Raw genomic sequence first — 19,545 nt, forward strand, 5'->3', positions numbered from 1 at the left:
TTTACCTCCAATGTCAACAATAGATGTGCAATACCAGAAACAGCTGTTTCTCTTTAAAAATTTGGTTTACTGACCCGTGTAATCAATTATTCCCTCTTTGCCTCAATTCCCAAGAAGGTTACACACAAATTTATGGTCTTTTCCTAGGAACTGTACAGGAATTCTGACATTTGAGATTTTAACTTCTTTTATTTTATATTCCAACTCTTTATTTTCCTGTTTTTCTGTTTTCTGCCATTGGTTCTTAGATTTCTATTTACCATATTCTTCTTGCAATGTTAATAAGAGAGTATATGTAACACGCATGTAAATCATGTTGCATAATATATGTAACATTTAAGCAATAGATCATTACCCACACACTGCATCTAGATATGGGCTTTCCTCAATCCCACATCCTTATAATTCCTATCCTGAATTTTATCATTCCCTTGTTATATTTTAATAGTTTTAGCACATATTTATGTATGCCCAAACAATAACATATTTCTTAGGGCTTTGTTTTTTTTTTTACAGTTTCTTTCTATCATTCTGTATATATCTGTTGGGACTTGTTTCTGTTTACCCAATATTGTGCTTCTAAGATTAATCTGTGCTTCAAGTAGCTGTGCTTATCCCTTTTTCACTACTGGACAATATCCCATTATGCGGGGAAAAATGCATGTATATATATTTGATATTGTATACAATGTGTGTTTGTGTGTGTGTGTGTATGTATACAGTTGCCCCTTGAATACAGGTGTTAGGAGCATCAGAAAATCTATGTATAACTCCTGCCTCCTCAAAACTTAACTATGAATAGGCTACTGTTGACAGGAAGTCTTACCAATAACAAACATTCATTTAATACATATTTAGTACTTAATATGTATTATATATTGTTTTCTTGCAATAAAATAAGCCAGAGACAAGAAAATGTTAAGAAAATTATAAGGAGGGCTGCCTGGGTGGCTCAGTTAGTTAAACATCTGCCTTTGGCTCAGGTCATTATCCCTGGGTCCTGGGATGGAGTCCTACACTAGACTCCTTGCTCAGCAGGGAGCCTACTTCTCCCTCTGCCCCTCCCTACTGCATGTGGCTTGTGCTCTCTCTATCTGTCAAATAAGTAAAATCTTAAAAAAAGAAAGAAAGTTATAAGAAGGGAAAATATATTTGTAGTACTGTACTGTTTTTCTAAAAAAAAAAAAAATCCATGTATAAGTGACCCATGCAGTTTAAACCTGTGCTATTAAAGGGTCAAGTGTATATTTGTCCATCCTCTAATCTCTAGGCATTTGGATTATTTTTAGTTTGGGATTGTTACAAATCAAACATCTATAAAAAAAAAATCCCTATATGGGTCTCCTGGAAAAATGTGTATAAGATTCTCTAGATCACATTCCTAGATATTTAAGTGTTTGGTCACAGGGTATGTGAATGTTCTGTTTTGAGAGACAGAGAAAATCTGTCTTCCAAAGTTGTTCTAATTTACACTCCAGCCAGTCGAGTATAACGATGCTCCTGTTAATATACATCCTTCGTCAATCTTTTTAATATTTTGCCCTTCTGGTATGTGTGTGATGCTATATTATTTCACTCTTAATTTGCATGCACATTAGTAAAAGATTTGTGAATCTTTTTATCTGTTTATAGGCTACAGATATTTCATTTTTTGTGAAGTGCCTGTTTTATATATTTACCCCAATTTTCTATTGGGTTATTTTTCTTTTTATTGTTCACTTGTATTTTTCATGTATTCTGGACAATAATCTTTTGTTAGCTATATGCTTTACAAATAGTTTCACCCAGTTAGTGGCTTCATTCTCCCTCTCTTTTTTAATAGAGTTATTTATTTATTTATTTATTTGACAGAAAGAGAGAGAGAGAGCGCGAGCACAAGCGCAGAAGCAGGGGGAGCAGCAGAGGGGAAAGCAGACTCCCCAGTGGTGAGCAGGGGAGCCAGATGCAGCGCTGGATCCCAAGTCATGACCCGAGGCGAAGGCAGATGCTTAATGGACTGAACCACCCAGGTGCTCCCACTCTCCCTCTTTAATATGTTCTGAGGAATGATAGTACATAACAATAAAGCAGTTAAATTTATGCATAATTAAGGGCACCTGGGTGGCTCAGTGGGTTAAGCCTCTGCCTTCGGCTCGGGTCATGGTCTCAGGGTCTTGGGATCGAGCCCCGCTTCGGGCTCCCTGCTCAGTGGGGAGCCTGCTTCCCTCCCACCCCACCTGCCTGCCTCTCTGCCTGCTTGTGATCTCTGTCTGTCAAATAGATGAATAAAATCTTTAAAAAAAAAACAAAAAAAAATTATGCATAATTAGTTTTATGCTGAGACCTTTTTGAGTTTTAAAAAACACCCTCTCCTATGCAAAGGTTCAAAAGATTCTTCTATTTCTTCTAAAAGTTTTAAAGTTTTGCATTCTACATTTGAGTCTTCAAAGCTTCCAGAATTGATTTTTTGTGAATTGTGCATTTTAAGGATCTATCCAATTGCTTTAAATTTTCTACATGGGTAATCAATTGTTCTCAGTACCATTTACCAAACAGTCCTATTCCACACTGATAAGCAAGACCACATCTGTCATAAAATCAAAGACATTCACATGTCTTGGTTCTCTCTTCTAATTCATTTGTCAATTTGTTTTAACTCATTCCACTACCACATTGTCTTAATTACAAAAACTCTAAGTCTTCCTATCTGCAAGGGAAAGCTCACTCCAGACTAACAGATATCTGATTGCTGAATATAAAAAGTGACCTCTCACACTCCAGTGTTTCTATTTTGTATAAAGAAGTCATATAGTATATATTCTTTTGTGCTTGTTTTCTCTTGTTCATCATTATGTTCAGGAGATTTACACAGACTGTTGAGGACTTCTCCCAGTGCTGTTTTAGTCTTCATTGTTTTGCTAATTATATTTCTATTCTTTGATGTTTACCCTTAAAAACATTTTATTATGCATATTTAACTAAACAATGACTAAGTTAAACAAAACATTAACCCTGAACAAACAATATAAAGACCATGATACATGTTAACTCTGAACAAAATTAAAAGCTGTTTTTTTTTCAGTACTGTAATTCTGTTATTATTATTAGTTTATATTGATTATTCTTGAGTTTATATTTGTTTTTACCTTTTTCTTTGCTTAGACTGTCCTATGATAATATTACTTCTTCCTGAAGAACATTTTTTAGAAGTTGTTTTAGCAAAAGTCATTGTTAGTGAAGGTATCATAGCTTTTGTTAATATTTGAATATCTTCATTTCATCTTACAGATAGTTTTCTGAGTACACCATTCTAGGTTGTTGTTCATTTTCTCTAAGTACTCTTTCTGGTTTTGATTTTGCTATTTAATAAAGTCTTGTTAATCCAACTGTCTTTCTTTGGTGGGTAAAATTTCCTATTTGTTTAATAACTTTTTGTCTTTGATATTCTGTGGGTTCTCCACAGTGTGTTTTGGCAATAGTCTATTTTATTTATTCTGCTGGGATTCACTCTGTTTTCTATATCTATGGATTCACATTTTTCATCACTCCTGGAAAATTCACATCCTGGTTAGAATCCCAGAAGAAATGAATAGAGAGAATCAAGAAAGGCAAATGAATGATGTAGCTATAGTTCATGCAACTTCACAGCTGAATAACATTCTATTTTATTAATACATTATCACATTTTTATTCTAGGAATTATAATTTGTTATTTCTACAAGTTCTAATTTTATTTACAAAAATTTCTGGTCTTTTCTTAATGACTTCTTGTTGTTTGCAAATGTTTTCTTTTTTAAAAAATCATTTCAAACATATTCTATATTATGTGTCTTGCAATCTGTTTATCAGTAGTTTTGGAAATCAATATATGGTGGTTGATTGAGCTGACCTTCACTCACTGCAGTTTTTCTTCTCTTTGGTGTTATTTGATTGTGAGGTCATGGCTTGATCTCATGGTGAGTGTTGCCTAAATTAAGACAATTGCTCCCATAGAAGAGTTGCTTCTGTTGCTGCTAATAGCCAATGGCATCACCAAACTGGATCCACACCACCCCCGTTTAAAGTTTCAGCTCAGTTCAAAGTTCCACCTTTAGTTCTACCTTGCTTCTAGACCAAAGCTCACAGTACCCATAGAGAAAGTGCCACAAGAGTCATCCATCCTGAGCAATGTTCCCTTTCCCAGCCACTTGATACTCCCAGCTCACATCCCAAGCCTCTTTTTGGGTTAAAGGACTTCTTGGATTACTTTCCTTCCTCCTTTAAGCCACTAACGTGTGTTCTCTCTCACATATAAATGCTCTGCAGTCCCTCAGAGCCCTTAGTCTGCTATAATGCTAGAAGCACTGAATTTATTTTTTACATCAAGATAATAGATACACATGGTAGAAAATTAAAGAAACAGAAAAGCTATGATGACAATAGTTTCCCACTCTTTACACCTCTCCACCACAGTACCATTTCCCCAAAACAACTGATTGTGTTTCTGCTCATACAATTAAAGGTGGTGACGTCCCTATATCAAAACAATATACATATACTTCTATCTTCTTCTATGAAAGATATGGATTTAGTTTACTAATTTCCCCTTCCTCTTTCCTCCTCCAAATTTTTGATACGCATATCACTGAACTTAATTCTTTTATTAATTACATTTGTAATGTCAAACAATATACTCAGCCCCCTGTTCTACTAACTTCCATCAGTATTGCTTCACCTCTGACCACCTTACTTTGAGGATATTAATTAGCACACTGACACTTTCTTCCACATCTCTCAACACACTCCACTCATGTCCTACCTAATTTGATTTACCTACTTACTTTTATATTATCAAGTTGTTCAAATTTAAATTGTTTACAACTAATGTAGAAATTCCAAGTATTTTTAATAGGATGATTATAAAATTTCAAAAATAATAAATAGCATGTTTACTCTTAGGACAATGGAAACACTTTCAGTGCAGGACAACTTGTATATTGAGATAGCATTTCCTTCATCTTGACCTCAATGTTATGACCCTTGAGCAGGGAAATGGCTCCATCACCAAATAAGTATTGTCTTCTTACACTATTATAACTGCCGAACATCATGGTATTATTCAATTTGTTTCATAATTAGATCATGACTTTCTATATAGTTTTTTCTTCCCCCTGGAGTTTCAAATGGCCTTTATTTCTTGCATGATTTAGCTTTATCATCTCCATTTCTTTTTTTCTCAAGTGTTCAATCATGTATTCTATTCTATTCATGTCATTCATCCCCCATCCCACTACCTGGAAACTTTCCTCTATCTATTAAATTCTAGAGTCTCTATCTACTACTTCCAAACTGGAGTAGTTTTTCCCCATGCCTGCCCAACAGCTGTCATGTTAAGATGTCCTTCAGCATTCTGGAGTGGATCCAGCTTCCTAGTTCCCATATATGCCTCCTTCTCGGTTTAGCCTTTAAAAAACAACTTTTGGCAAAATATATCCTCAGGTAACTTCTTAGAAAAGGTATGTGTACAATAAAATTTATGAATCTTTGCATGTTTTTTATTCTTTCCTCACATTTGATTTTTGTTTTCAGTAAAGGAACAAAGTCTATAATTTTGAAGGAAACTGTTCCATCATCATCTAGTATTCATGTGTGCCTTTTGGGAATATTAATGTTATTCTCATTATTTATATCAATAAGTACTCTTTTAAGTCTTCCCCATTGGGTTACATTCTTGAAGAGATTTAATAAATTTAATACGTAAGAGATTTTTTAAAATGTGATCTCCTCTATCATATCCTTCTTTATTCCTTTTGGATAATTTTATTCTCTTATTCTAGAAAGAAACCTAGAAGGATGTGAGGCAAATACACATTTCCTAGTTTACTATCTCAAATCTCCATCACTTATTTTCATTATACTATGTTGTATTTATTGTGTCAGGTGCCAAAAATTCTTTTTGAAGCAAATTGGAATAAACCATTTATTCAGTCATTCAGTAAGTTTCCAAAAGCTGAGGGGCAGATTAGCTATTCCCCTAATTCAGATGAATATATTTTTAATTCCATAATCTTGAAAAATCCTAGAGTATTGATTCCTTGGGCTGGCTAAGCATAGATGCAGACCCATGGGGCTCAGAAAGTCTAACAGGTCAAAAGCTCAAAATCCATAGGGATGGAAGGGATCAAACAGCTCCAAGCAATGAAAAATTCTAAAAGCACCAAGGCAACTGTAATGATGGGAAACACTGTTGCAAAGATGCACTGATGGAATCATTTTTGGTAAATACAGTTATGAATTATTTTGCCCAAGGCTGCTTTTGGACTCACAGTCAGAACCTATCTTGCCTGAGGCAAGCAGGTAATTAGCAATGGCCAGAGATGCTTGGGCAACAACCTGTGGTAAAAGAGAAGGGGAAACCTCCCCCAAAATAAAAGGCCCATTAAAAGTTTCTGATTTATGAAATACAAGTTACCCGGTATGGGATATCTAATTAGTTCCCATAGTGACAGACCTCATTACATTCTACATCCCATCTGATGTTAGCATACACAGCATTGAAAGAATTCTTAAAACTTCAAAGATACATTGTTTTGTTTCCTTACCTTTGGCACCCTGGTAGGGACTCCACAGAGAGCTTCCACTTCACATGCTCATAGGAAGGCATACTCCTGGACCACTTGCATAGGTGAAGCAATTACCAAGGACTTTGAACAGGACCACCAACCACTCCACACCAGCTTGTTTCAGGTGAAGAAGACCTCTTGCTAAGTGATGAGTAGGTAGGTCTGGGGGGACAGAAAGAATGAGTGGTCTTAGCTTTCTTTCTTTTACCAAATATTTTTTGAGTACCTGGTAAGTTTCAGGCTTTGTGCAAGGCAATGGGGATAAAATGGTAAAGACTATGGATAGGTCATGAGACTTTGCCCCTTGTTCATAAGTAGTGGCCTGGCCTCTTATACACATACACCTAAAATGACAATACATTAGTTTAAGAAAATCCACAGCATTCATCCTTCTAAAACCAGATACCTACAAGGCCAGGATAGATATTCTTGCATTCCCTCTAGCAAAATCAACACAGCTGTCCTTCCATTTGGGTTATCTCTGGAAGTTGCCTTTGCAGAAGATTGGACTTCTGAAGAACCTTTGCAAAAGATTGGACTTCCTGTTCTACAGCCCCACTTGGTAAGGCAGGAAGAGATCGAGGAGGGGAAAAGGAGACAGCAAAGAAGGAACTACATACACTAAAACTCACAGATACAACAGATTCAAATTCATTCATTCACTCAGCAAATAGCTATTAGATCTCATTTTTTATCAGGCACTGTTCTAAACACATGGATTCAGAAGTGAAAAAAATAGACAAAATCTCTGCCTTCATGGAATCTGCAATCTAGTTAGAGAGAGGTAGAAAATATTAAGATACCTAAGTAAAAATATTTAGCTTGGGTTAAAAAAATAAAGAAACAAAAAGAGACATCAAGTGTCAAAAAGAGGGAGGTGCAATTTTTGATATGTGTTCAGGAAAATCATCAGTAAAAAGATGGTATTTCAGTAAAGAATGGAAGGCTGTGAGGCAGTGCGTGTACATCACGAGAGACACTGGGAGTAAAACATTCTAGGTAACTGAATGGAACAAGTGCAAAGGCTCAGAGGCAAGTGCATGCCTGCCATTTTCAAGGGATACTGCCGTTTGGATGCCTGCCAATGTAACTACATTAAAACGAGAGAAGGTGAAGTAGCTGAATGAGTCAGATAGGTAATGAAAAGCTAGACCATGTAGAGCTTTGTAGGTCTTTAACGCATCCTTACTCTGAGAAGTAGGAGCCATTGGATTTGAGGAGTGCCATGACCTGATTTAGGTTTCAAAGGATTATTCTGTAAGGGGGGGAAAGGCTAATGCAAATTAATATGCTAGAAACACATGACAAGAAAAACAACAAAAAGAAAAATATATTTCATCATTAAAAATGGTGTCATTCATGCTTTCTCCAGAGAACTGTAAAATTCTGACATTTTCTACAAATCTCTGATGGCCAGAGAATGCTATTCTGGATTCCTAAGAGATATAAAAATTAATGATCAATGAGCACAAAACAGCTGGAATTTGGACCCAAGGACAGCCTTTCCCAAGAAGCCACATCATCCTGTACCTCAGACTTAATTTTCTCCTTCAGCATGTGATGAGGCACAACTTTAATAGGGTGTGACAACTGACAAGAGAATTAAATTGATGCAAATTAAAACTTTAACAGTAACATTATATGGAGCTTAAAATCCTTTGCACTTTTGACACTGAATTTATGCTAGCTACTAAGAACCGCTAGAATAAAGGATCCTTACAGAACTACTAGCCAAGGACAATCCATTGTCTTTATTAAAAAAATACAGAAATTCTTATTATTGGTTAGAGATAGAGTTGATGAGCTGAGGATAGAAGCTTTTTATCTCATTAATCAAAGCACTGGATAAAGTTTAAAATTAGGATTCATTACTAGGGAAGATAACAATCCTAAGTGAATCAGGAAGAGAACACAGGGATAGAAGATGGGGAAGAACAGGATCCAGTAACTATTAGGACTACAGTGTCCCAAGCACTTTAAATGGTTTGGCATCAAAATATTCCATGACACATATGTATCCATGTAAATAGGATGTATGTGTGTGCGTGTGTGCGCGCGCATGTGTGTGTCTAATTTCTATGTCTAGTTCATTTTCATTGTGTTATTCTGAGATCTTAATTGTTTTATTATTAGATAGAGACTTCAACAATCTATAAATAATGTACTTCCATGGAGTTGTCTCAGCTATTGAGAAAAGCAGAGAGGAAAAGTTAAAAATATAAATGATACATGGAGATCAAATTATGGTCAAATGACATCATGTCGTTTAAGTAAGCAATGATCCTACTGTCACTCAAATACAAAAATGTGGTGGAAAATTTATTTCTGACTCTATGTCGTGGTGTAACTATGCAGAATTCCCAATTACTTCCTCCACCTCAGCAGTCACATTCACATTAGTGGGTATTAGAAGACTGTTCCATTTTGGTATCTATCTACAACAACACTTTACAAGTTGTAACTCACTACAGGATTTTTTTTAAATTTTAATAAAAACTTAAATAAGAGCTCATTTTCATTTTATCATAGTATATTCGAGTCCTTTTCTTTTTTATCAAGAATATGGTATTGATTCTGTTTTAAAAGTTAGAACACTCCACTACATTTTCCAAGCCTGCATAACCTGTCCAGCCATTTTGTTGTCCTTATTCCATCATCACCTCTGCTATATATACAACCTGCTCCTATACGCAATGATGACGACAAAAGTTTCCCACTCCTTACCCCTCTCCACCACTTCCCCCAAAACAAACGATTGTTGTTCTGCTCATAGGATTAAGGATGGTAACCTCCATATCTCAATACACATACACTTGCTTTTTCTTATCAATGAAAGATGGTTTCACAGGTTCATTCCTGCATCTGGGCCTTTACTCTGTGATGTAGCGTCTACATGTTTCTCCCTTGCTTCACCTTTGTCTCTACATACAAAGATGCCCAAGATTATTAGTCATTAGTGAAACGCAAGACATAAGCACAATGAGACACCATTACAGCCCTATTTGACAGCTAAAATTCAAACAAAACAACAAGTCTGACAATGGCAAGTGCTCACAAGGATGCCGAACAACTGAATTTGTTTAGATGCAGAGCAACACGAATTCTCACACTTTGCTGTGAGGAAGGCAAATGGGACAACTATTTTAGAAAAGAGCTTGGCAACTACTTATAAAGTTAAACCTACACTCAATATCCAACCCAGTGATCCCACTCCTAAACATTTAATCAGAAAAAGAAAGACATGTTTTTCTTTTCAAATATTTGTATACAAATGTTCATATCAGTTTTATTCATAAATGCAAAATATGGGAAACAACTCAAATGTCTATCCATCAGTGAATGCATGCATTCATACAACAGAAAAATACTCAGCAACAAAAAGGAATCAACTACTGATACGCACAACAATATGAGTAGATCTCAAAAACATTCTAAGTGAAAATACAAAAGGTTATGTAACTATGATTTCATGTGTATGACATTTTGGTAAAGGTAATTATACAAGGACAGAAATCATATAAGTGGTTGCACTGGGCTGTGGGTAGAAGGAAGGAACTGAGGACAAAGGAAGAGAACTTCTTGGAGTGATGGAAATACTCTATACTGGATTCCATGGTAGTTACACAACCAGATATGCCTGTCTGAACTCACTGAACTGTATATCTAAAAAGGATGAGTTCTACTGTATATAAATTATACCTCAATAAACCTAACTTCAAAAAGAGGATATTGCTCTGAGGAAAATTCTATCTATCCCTAAACCTTTCTGAATTTCCTCTAAATTTTTACACATTCATGAGTCTCCTTCTTGAGTACCTCATCTATGCATGGTTTCATTCAATATCCATGCTTCAGTGATCAGACATAATTTCCTCCATTAATTTTTCTTTCATGGTAGTACCCTGAACCATTTTTTGAAATTTCTTTCCATGAGTGAACTTAGGAATTTACATATTTACTTCCCTGCAAAGTTCTAAATACAGAGTTTACAGAGAGTCTGCCTTCTCAGTCTGTATCTGTGCATTAAATTCAATGGCTGAGCTTTTAAAACTCCCTCTCATACATCCTGAAGCTTTACTGCAGAATTGCATTCTTTAACCATGCCCCCAGATAATAAAGTGCTTTTGGCACTTCAGTTATTAAAATATGTGGTTTGGAGAGGATTTAAAACATACTCTGCTAATATTTAAAATTCTACTGTAGATTTAATAATCCAAATTCAATGATATTGTTGGCATTTGGAAAATTACAAGCAAACCCAGGGACCAAAATCTGGCATTTCTCCCTTCACTAAGGAAGTCTGAATGACATTTATAGGCAGACAGGTTTACAATGTGTCACATCTCCTTTAGAACAGAGCACTGTTAACAGGGACATTAGTTCAAAAATAAAGGATACACATCTCATCATTGTGCACTGAAAATATATGCATTCCATCCATGTCACAGTTTGGGATTAAAAAACTTTGGCAATGACATTACCCCACTGCAAACCTGAACCTCATTTACCAAGCAGTTAGAGTGACAAAGTAGAAAGGACAGAATCTGTAGTTCATTTACTCTGTCAACAGATCTGGGCCTCTATGTAAAGTCTGCAAAATTAAAAGCACAATTAAAGTAGGTGTTTAAAGAGTAATGGTGCATGCTCTATCTCTGAGATGCCACACAAAACCAAGGCCCTTGGGAAAGCTGAGTTGTTAAGTAAAGACTGTTGATTAAAATTATTTAACAATAGCAAGAATACATATACTTTTGCCTCAAACATTTTTTTAAATAAAAAGGTATAGTGACTTGCCAATAGACACATTCATTCTAAAAATTTAAGTATCAACAATACGAAGTGTGTAAACATGAATGTAACATATCTTTCAGAAAGTAAACATTTCTAAAAAGTTCGTGACATATTTCTTGAAAGTTGTGATTTTGCTTATGATTTTTACATATGCATTTACCACTTGTGAAACTGTTAAAAGCAATTACTAATGACTCTAAGACTTTTTCTCAAAATTGAACATGCCATAAAAAAGTGAACAGTACATTTTTATTGAGGAAGTACTTAATCGGCATGTCATAATTAAGAAATGAGAAGCAAAAAAGTAATTTCTAAGTCCATATTTAGTCACTTTTAAAATTTTTATTTTTTTCAATGTTCCAAGATTCATTAGTCATATTTTTTAGCTCACCAAGTCCACAAATATCTATTGAATCCTTTCTATGTGCAAGACAGTGTTTTAGGCACTGTAGATTGGGCAGCAAACAAAACAAATTTTCTGTCCTTGTGGCATTTACAGCAGCTTCCAACATTTTGCAGTAGAGTCTTCAAAAATTAACATACACATATATACAACACACACCCACAAATATGCATGGACAAAAGCAGAGTATTATTCTAAAGATATTTGTAACTTGTTTTTTAACATAATCTATCACTGTGATTTTAAAAAAAGTTTGTTGTGGTAAAAACACAACATGAGATTTACCTTATTAAGAGATTTTTAAGTGTACAACACAGTATTAACTATAGGTCCTCTATCATGCCACAGATCTCTAGAACTTACTCATCTTGCATAACAAAAGCTTTGTACTCATGGATTAGCAACTTCTTTTCTTGCTGCTAAACATACATCAATATCTTTATTTTCAATTACTTCACTACATATCATTGTATGGGTTAAATTATTTAACAATCCCTTCTTGCTGGACATTTATTTCCTTTTTTTCATTATAAATGGTGCTTTGGTAATAGGCAAGCAGGGCTATTACACACTTGTCCCGTTTCTTATCATGATAAATTCCTAGAGTGGAATTTTTGTTTTATAGGTATGAAAAGTTTCAGGGTTTATATGACTCTTGTCTATGACTATTTTTTTTTTCAAAATAGGAGAAAAGGAAGCCAACTGTAGCATATGTGCTTCATTCAAGGTGTGAGAACAAGGATATAGATGTCTACAGTAGCTTTATCCTCTGAGGTTGCCATCATGATGCCAATGTTTGAGAGTATGAACACAATGATCAAAATGCAGATCCAGAACGAAACCAGTAGTTCTGAGATCCTTTTGCACAAGAATAATCAGTCTCTAAAACACAAGACTAAATGAGATATTTTGAATATTTCACTGTATACGTCAGACAAAATTTCATTATACTTTTTTCCCTTCCAAATAACATCCTTGAATTCTTCTTTTCAGTAATATCAGGGAAGCATCCCAGATTTTAAGGTCAGTTTTTCCTATTATCGTTCTTGAAACACCTATAAACTATTATATTAATAAAAAAGTACTTATAAAATGTAACTCAATTATAATCACAAACAAAATACCATGACATGAGCTTTTTCATCAGAATATCTGATTTTCTGAATACCTGTGGCAAGTTTAGGACAAAATCTGGTTGCTCTAACATTATATCTTATTCTGCCTACAACATGTACTTTCATTATATATGATTTTAAGAGCCAAACTGATCAATTTCTTTCTTAAATTTTTCTAGTTCCTCGTATAAAACATCTGTATGTCACTTATAGGAAAATAAGTCACTAATCATATAAAATTAGCAAACACAAGGTTTATGGTAAGGAACCAAGATACAACAAAGTAGAAAGGCAAATATGTGAAAAGTGTGGTTTCACAGGACAGCTAAAAATGTTTTTAATTGAATAGGTCTCCTTCCAATTATAGATTTATAGTAAGGAATTGGCTATGATCAATGATAACATGGATAATAAACTATTCTACCTATTTTAATTCAACACAATAAAATGGAAACACAAAAATTATACTGATCCTTGAACTGCTCTTGATGTTTCCTTCAGGATGTTCAACATTCCCTGATTGCCCACCAGAGTCGTGCTAGGGGAGACATATCGGGACACCTTGCACAGGGAGAACTGCTTGCTTCCTATTTCTCTAGGTGATAGTCATTTGTTCTGTATCTGATGGATTTATGTTGGAACCTGTAGCTTTTGAACAATCTAGTTCCTCGTATAAGAACTAGTTGCCAAATCCTCAGAAGGATTTCAGAGACAGAAGTATTCTGTCTTCACAGAGAATTAATTTTTGTCTTGTAAGACTCAACAGCTTCTCTACAGAGTAGCACAAAAATGAGATTTGGGAGAGATGTCCTTGAAAATAATGAGGGATCTATTATTATTATGACTGGGTGATGAGAACTACTCTTAGGGTTCCTGCGAGGAAGAAACTTCTGGGATTTCTGTTTGCAGCATGGGCTCTCTTCAATTCCACTTTCCTTGGGGCCCCACTTTTGTTGGTGATTATTTAAAAAATCATAAAGTAAAATGAAAGGCAGGCAAAAAAAGAAAAGGTAAACATCTAAGATAATAACTGGGAAAGGGAAGATTAAGAAGATATTAAAATTAAAATATAAGACAAAATTAAAAGACGGGAAAATGAAAGGTCAAAGTAAGAACTACACAACTTCAAACATAAAATGCTGACTTTCAAATGCTATTTAAAAATCTGAAATTTATGATAAAATGCTAGAAGATATATTTATAAACACATCTACAAAGGATATAAATATTTCTAAAGGTACAGAAATAAAAAATAAATGTTTTTATTTCAAGGTAAGGTTTTAAGATGAGGGATATTACTAGAAAAGGTAAAGCCATGCAATTTAATATATTAAAATGGCAAAGTACAATGGAAGATTATTTTAGAGAGAGAGACCATGTGTGGATGGGGAGGGGCAGAGAGAGAGAGAGAGAATCTCAAACAGACTCCATGCTGAGCACAGAGCCAGACACAGAGATTGAGCTCACGACCCTGAGATCATGACCCAAGCCAAAATCAAGAGTGGGTCACTCAGATGACTGAACCATCCAGATGCCCTAAAGATAATTTTAAATAAATATAAGGATAGCCACTTATAAGCTGGCTAGTGGTATGATTCCTTAGCATGGTGCTCTGGCTGAACATGGCTCCCCTTGCACTGGGAGACCTTCCAGAAGAGAGCCCCGTGGGAAGCAGCACCCTAGAAGGAGATATTCTTTGAGAAAACCCTTGAAAGGGAGGATCCCAGAGACCCCTGCCTGGTTTTCATGAGTTTCTAGATACTTAAGTGAAGTCAAGCATTCATTTAACTCACTCACTTTTAAAACTTTTTTATTGGAGATATTTCCAAAATGAGGCAACAGTAGAGAGTAGAGTGTAATTAACCCCCATGTACCCTCCACCCAGCTTCACAGATTGGAACATATGAACATTTTGTCAATTTTGTTTAATTACTTCTAACATGCTGCTACTGACACTACTTCTTTTTCCCCTACTTCATCTATGTCTCTTCTTATTGTGTATTTTAGGGGAAAACTTTGGTATTATTATATCTTCTCTGTAATACTTACCTATCAATCTTATACAATGTGCCATATAATTATTATATCCAATCAAACGAACAACAGTCTTATGATATCTAAACCCCAGTTTATGCTCAAATTTTTACAAGTGTCTTAGAAACATTTTCCAGTGGATTTGTGCAACTGGAGATCCAAATGAGGTCCACACATTACATGGTCCATATTTCTTTTAGGTTTCTTTTCATCTTTAAGGGTTCCCTTCACTCTTATTTTCTACATGTCATTTAATTGTTTAAGAAACAGTGGTATTTGTCTTATAGAATTTCTCCCATTCTATGCTTTGCCAGCTGTATCCATTTGTTGTCATTTAACATATTTACCTACCCCATATTTCCTCCCAGCTGGCAGGTGGTTATGCAGGATCATTAGATTCAGTTAGATTCAGGACTTCTCTTTTTTTTTCTTTGGTAAGACTATTAATAGGCAATGCTATGTCTCTTATTAAATCACCTGGGAGGACAGTTCAGTTCAGTGATGTTAATATTGGTAAGTGGGATAAGGTTTCATAAGCTTGATCATTTATCATAAAGTTTCCTATTGTTTACCTAACAGTTTAGGCATCGATGAATTTTGATCTGCATCCATTAATCCAAAACAGTGCAACAAAGCAGTGACCATAATTTTTCACTTTTATAAAAAAAGCATTTATTACTTATAATTCTTTTTTTAAAGATTATTTACTTATTTATTTATTTATTTATCAGCGAGAGCAAGAACACAAGCAGGTGGAGCGGCAGGCAGAGGGAGAGGGAGAAGCAGATTCCCCACTGAGCAAGGAGCCTGATGTGGGTCTCGAACCCAGCACCCTCAGATCATGACCTGAGCCAAACACAGCTGCTTAACTAACTAAGGGACCCAGGTGCCCCCGCCTTTTTAATTAGCTACAATTCTTGAATAAACAAGAACTATCATCAATTCTTCCATTGTCTTGAAACATATTAACATTAAAGCAGTATGAATTATTGATTCTCACTGCTAAGCATTTTTAGGAATACTGGGTGGATGTAGCAACTTCCCAAGGTGACCAATAAAAGTTTACTTATTTTTTGGGACGCCTGGGTGGCTCAGTTGGTTAAGCAGCTGCTTTTGGCTCAGGTCATGATCCCGGCATCCTGGGATCGAGTCCCACATCAGGCTCCTTGCTCAGCGGGGAGTCTGCTTCTCCCTCTGTCTCTGCCTGCCACTCTTAGTCTGCCTGTGCTCACTCTCTCTGACAAATAAATAAAATCTTTAAAAAAAAAAAGTTTACTTATTTTTAGTATTGGAATTTTTATTTGATGATATGTTACAAAATATAAGTGATTTGTTATTTTGGCACTCAAATTGTCCCATCTAAGGATGTATTCTTTTGATATATCCTCTTAGTCTTTTATTTATTCAGACTGGTATTTCTTTTTTTTTAATCTTTATTTCTAAAGAAAGTTTGACACTTTTTTTATTGTGGTAAAATACATATAACAAGAAGTTTACCATTTTAACTATTTTTTTAACTTAATTTGTGTGTGTGTGTGTGTGTGTTCCAAAATTCATTGTTTATGCACCTCACCCAGTGTTCCATGCAATATATGTCCTCAGACTGGTGTTTTAAATTTAAATTTAAGATTGCAGTCTTTTTATTTATACCTTCTTTAATTTCTGAATCTTTTTTTCTCCTGTTTAAAATCTTGTTTTCTAAGGGCACCTGGGTGGTTCAGTTGGTTGAGCATCTCTCTTTGGCTTGGGTCCTGATCCCAGGATCCTGGATTCGATCCCCATGTTAGGCTCCCTGCTGCCCCTCTCCTGCTCATTCTTACTTTCTCTCTCTCTCTCTCAAATAAAGAAAATCTTTTAAAAATAAAAATAAAAAATTAAATCCTATTTTCTAAATGACATTAAAATATTCATTTGCTTTATCCCACTACTGTTTTTTTATCTGTATATCATAGTTTCAAAATAACATTTCAGAAATTATTACCAATAAGACTTTTGAATGCCATTTAAGATTTGTAATTATTTTTTGAATCTAGAAATATAGAGTCAAAATCTATATTTTCAAGTCACTTGAAATAATTGTTCTTGTCATTCTTATATCACCAACTAGATAGACAGTTATATTCATTTGTTTTAGTTTCTTTTTTTAGAGTTTGCATTCATTCTTCCTGACTTTATTTTATAATTATGGAAATGATTTATACGGTTCCAAGGTCAAAATTATAGAGCAAGTTACTTTCAGAGAGATCTAACCTCTAATTATGCCTCCTCTGCCATTTTCCTTCTATGCCACAGACATAGCCTTTAAACAAAATAAGTTTTTGCTTATTCTTCTACTATTTCTTTTAAAATATATAGAACCAAATACAATCTTGTGCTATCAGAGTCAGTGCTGCAGTCAGTTTTGGGCATACACTAGTCAATATTTTTTGCTCATGTATCTTTGAGATAGAGTCCTTTCTGGGTAGAAACACTGGGTCAAAAGCTAAAAGAATAAAAAAAGGTTGTTTGATATAGTCAACTTCCCTTCCATAGGGATAGTATTATTATCAGCAACAATGTGTCATACACCTGGTTTCTACTAGGCAGGGAATGAGAAACAGAACTGCAGTGTAGTTTTAATTATATCTCTGTTCTTTTCATTGCAATTAGTAACTTTTTGCAAAGGAAGGGTCATTTCTATTTTTTTTCCCTCTTACCCTTCACTCTTTAAAAAAATCAGATGGTGTTTTGCCACTTTGATTTGCCACCAAATCTTTGTCACATTTAAGATTTTCAGAAACTCTTTAAATCTTAAAAGTATTATCTATGATATTATTTGCACACAATTTCCCTGGTTTGTGCTTTGCTTGGGTATGTTATTTCTGCTGTTCAACAGTCTGTTGCATTTCAACAGACTACATATATAAAGTAAAACTTAACAATCTTTCTTTTTTGCTTCTGTAATTTTCATCATCAAAAATATCACAGGTTGGGTTCCCCAGAAAGCCAACTCTGAGATGGAAACTACAGTGCTGGATTTTATTGAGGAAACCTGTCTTAGCTTGGGCTGCTAGAACAAAATACCATAGACTGGGTGGCTTAAGCAGCAGAGACATTTCTGACAGTTCTAGAAAATGGGAAATCCAAGATCAAGGTGTCAGCACATTTGGTTCTATGTGAGTGGCCACTTTGTGCCTTACAAGTGGCCCCATCTCTCTGTGCTCACCTGATATCTCTGTGTGCATGCAGAAAGAAAGCTCTGGCCTATCTTCCTCTTCCTATAAGGACACTAATACCATTATGGGGGGCTCCACCCCCATCTAAATGACCTCCCTAAACTTAATTACTTTTCAGAGGCTTACCTCCTAATACCATCATATTGGAGGTTAGGGCTTCGCATATGAGTTATAGCAGAAAGGCAAACTTTCAGTCTGTTACAAAACCTTTGAGACTAACAGATGTATATTAGAGCACTCTCCATGTTAAGGGAATAAGCTCTTTATCCCTAAAGAAGATCTGGGTGGCACATCAAAGCATTTACCATGGGAAATTCTCTCCACTCCAAGAAATTTTAAAAGGTATAAAACTCAATGCAAGACTGGGGGTGGCAGTGCAGGTTAAAGGGGCTGATGATCGGCAGTTGGCAGGGTTGGTAGTATTCAAGGATGTGGTGAAAGACTTCACCCAGAAAGACTGGGACTACCTGGGTGCTGCTCAAAAGGACTTATACAGAGACATGATGCTGGAGAATTATAGCATAGGATCTCATAGGTCTCATAGGGTTTTCAAGATCTAAGCCGTATTTGATCTCCTTATTGGAGCAAGAGAAGCAGCCTTGGGTATGGACATAAACAATTATGTCAGAAATAGAATTCAGGGTAACAATTATCCAGCCAATGGCAAGGTTGGAGAAGACCATTAGTGGCAACATAGAATCTCTAAGGGAAGAAGTGAGAACTGATCTGGCAGAACTTAAAAATGCCATCAGTGAGCTCCAATCTAATCTAAATACCCTAATAGCTCTGGTAAATGAGGCAGAAGATCAAATTAGTGATCTAGAAGACAAAACTGATAGAAAAAAAGGATCAGGAGGAGGCCTGGAACAAACAGCTTAAAAGCCATGAAAACAGAATTAGGGAAATAAATGATGCCATGAAATGTTCCAATGTCAGAATTATTGGGATCCCTGAGGGGGTGGAGAGAGACAGAAGACCAAAAGATATTATTGAACAAATCCTAGAGGAGAATTTCCCTAATCTGGGGAATGGAACAAGTGTTCATGTCCTAGAGGCAGAGAGGACACCCCCCAAGATCAACAAGGGTAGAAAGACCTCCAGACATGTAATTGTGAAATTCACGAATTGAAAATTCAGAGAAGATGTCTTAAGGGCAGCTAGGGGAAAGAGATTCCTTATGTAAAGAGGGAGGACCATCAGAGTAACATTGGACCTGTCCACAGAAACCGGGCAAGCAGAAAGGGCTGGCAAAACATATTCAGGGCACTAAAGGAGAGGAACATGCAGCCAAGAATACTTTATCCAGCAAGGCTGACATTCAAAATGGATGGAGAGATAGAGAGCTTCCAAGACTGGCAAGGTCTAAAAGATTATATGACCAAGAAGCTGGCACTACAAGAAATATT

Source organism: Enhydra lutris, unplaced genomic scaffold (genome assembly GCF_002288905.1).
Source record: "Enhydra lutris kenyoni isolate GAN:26980312 unplaced genomic scaffold, ASM228890v2 scaffoldscaffold23, whole genome shotgun sequence".
Classification (NCBI taxonomy): Eukaryota; Metazoa; Chordata; class Mammalia; order Carnivora; family Mustelidae; genus Enhydra; species Enhydra lutris.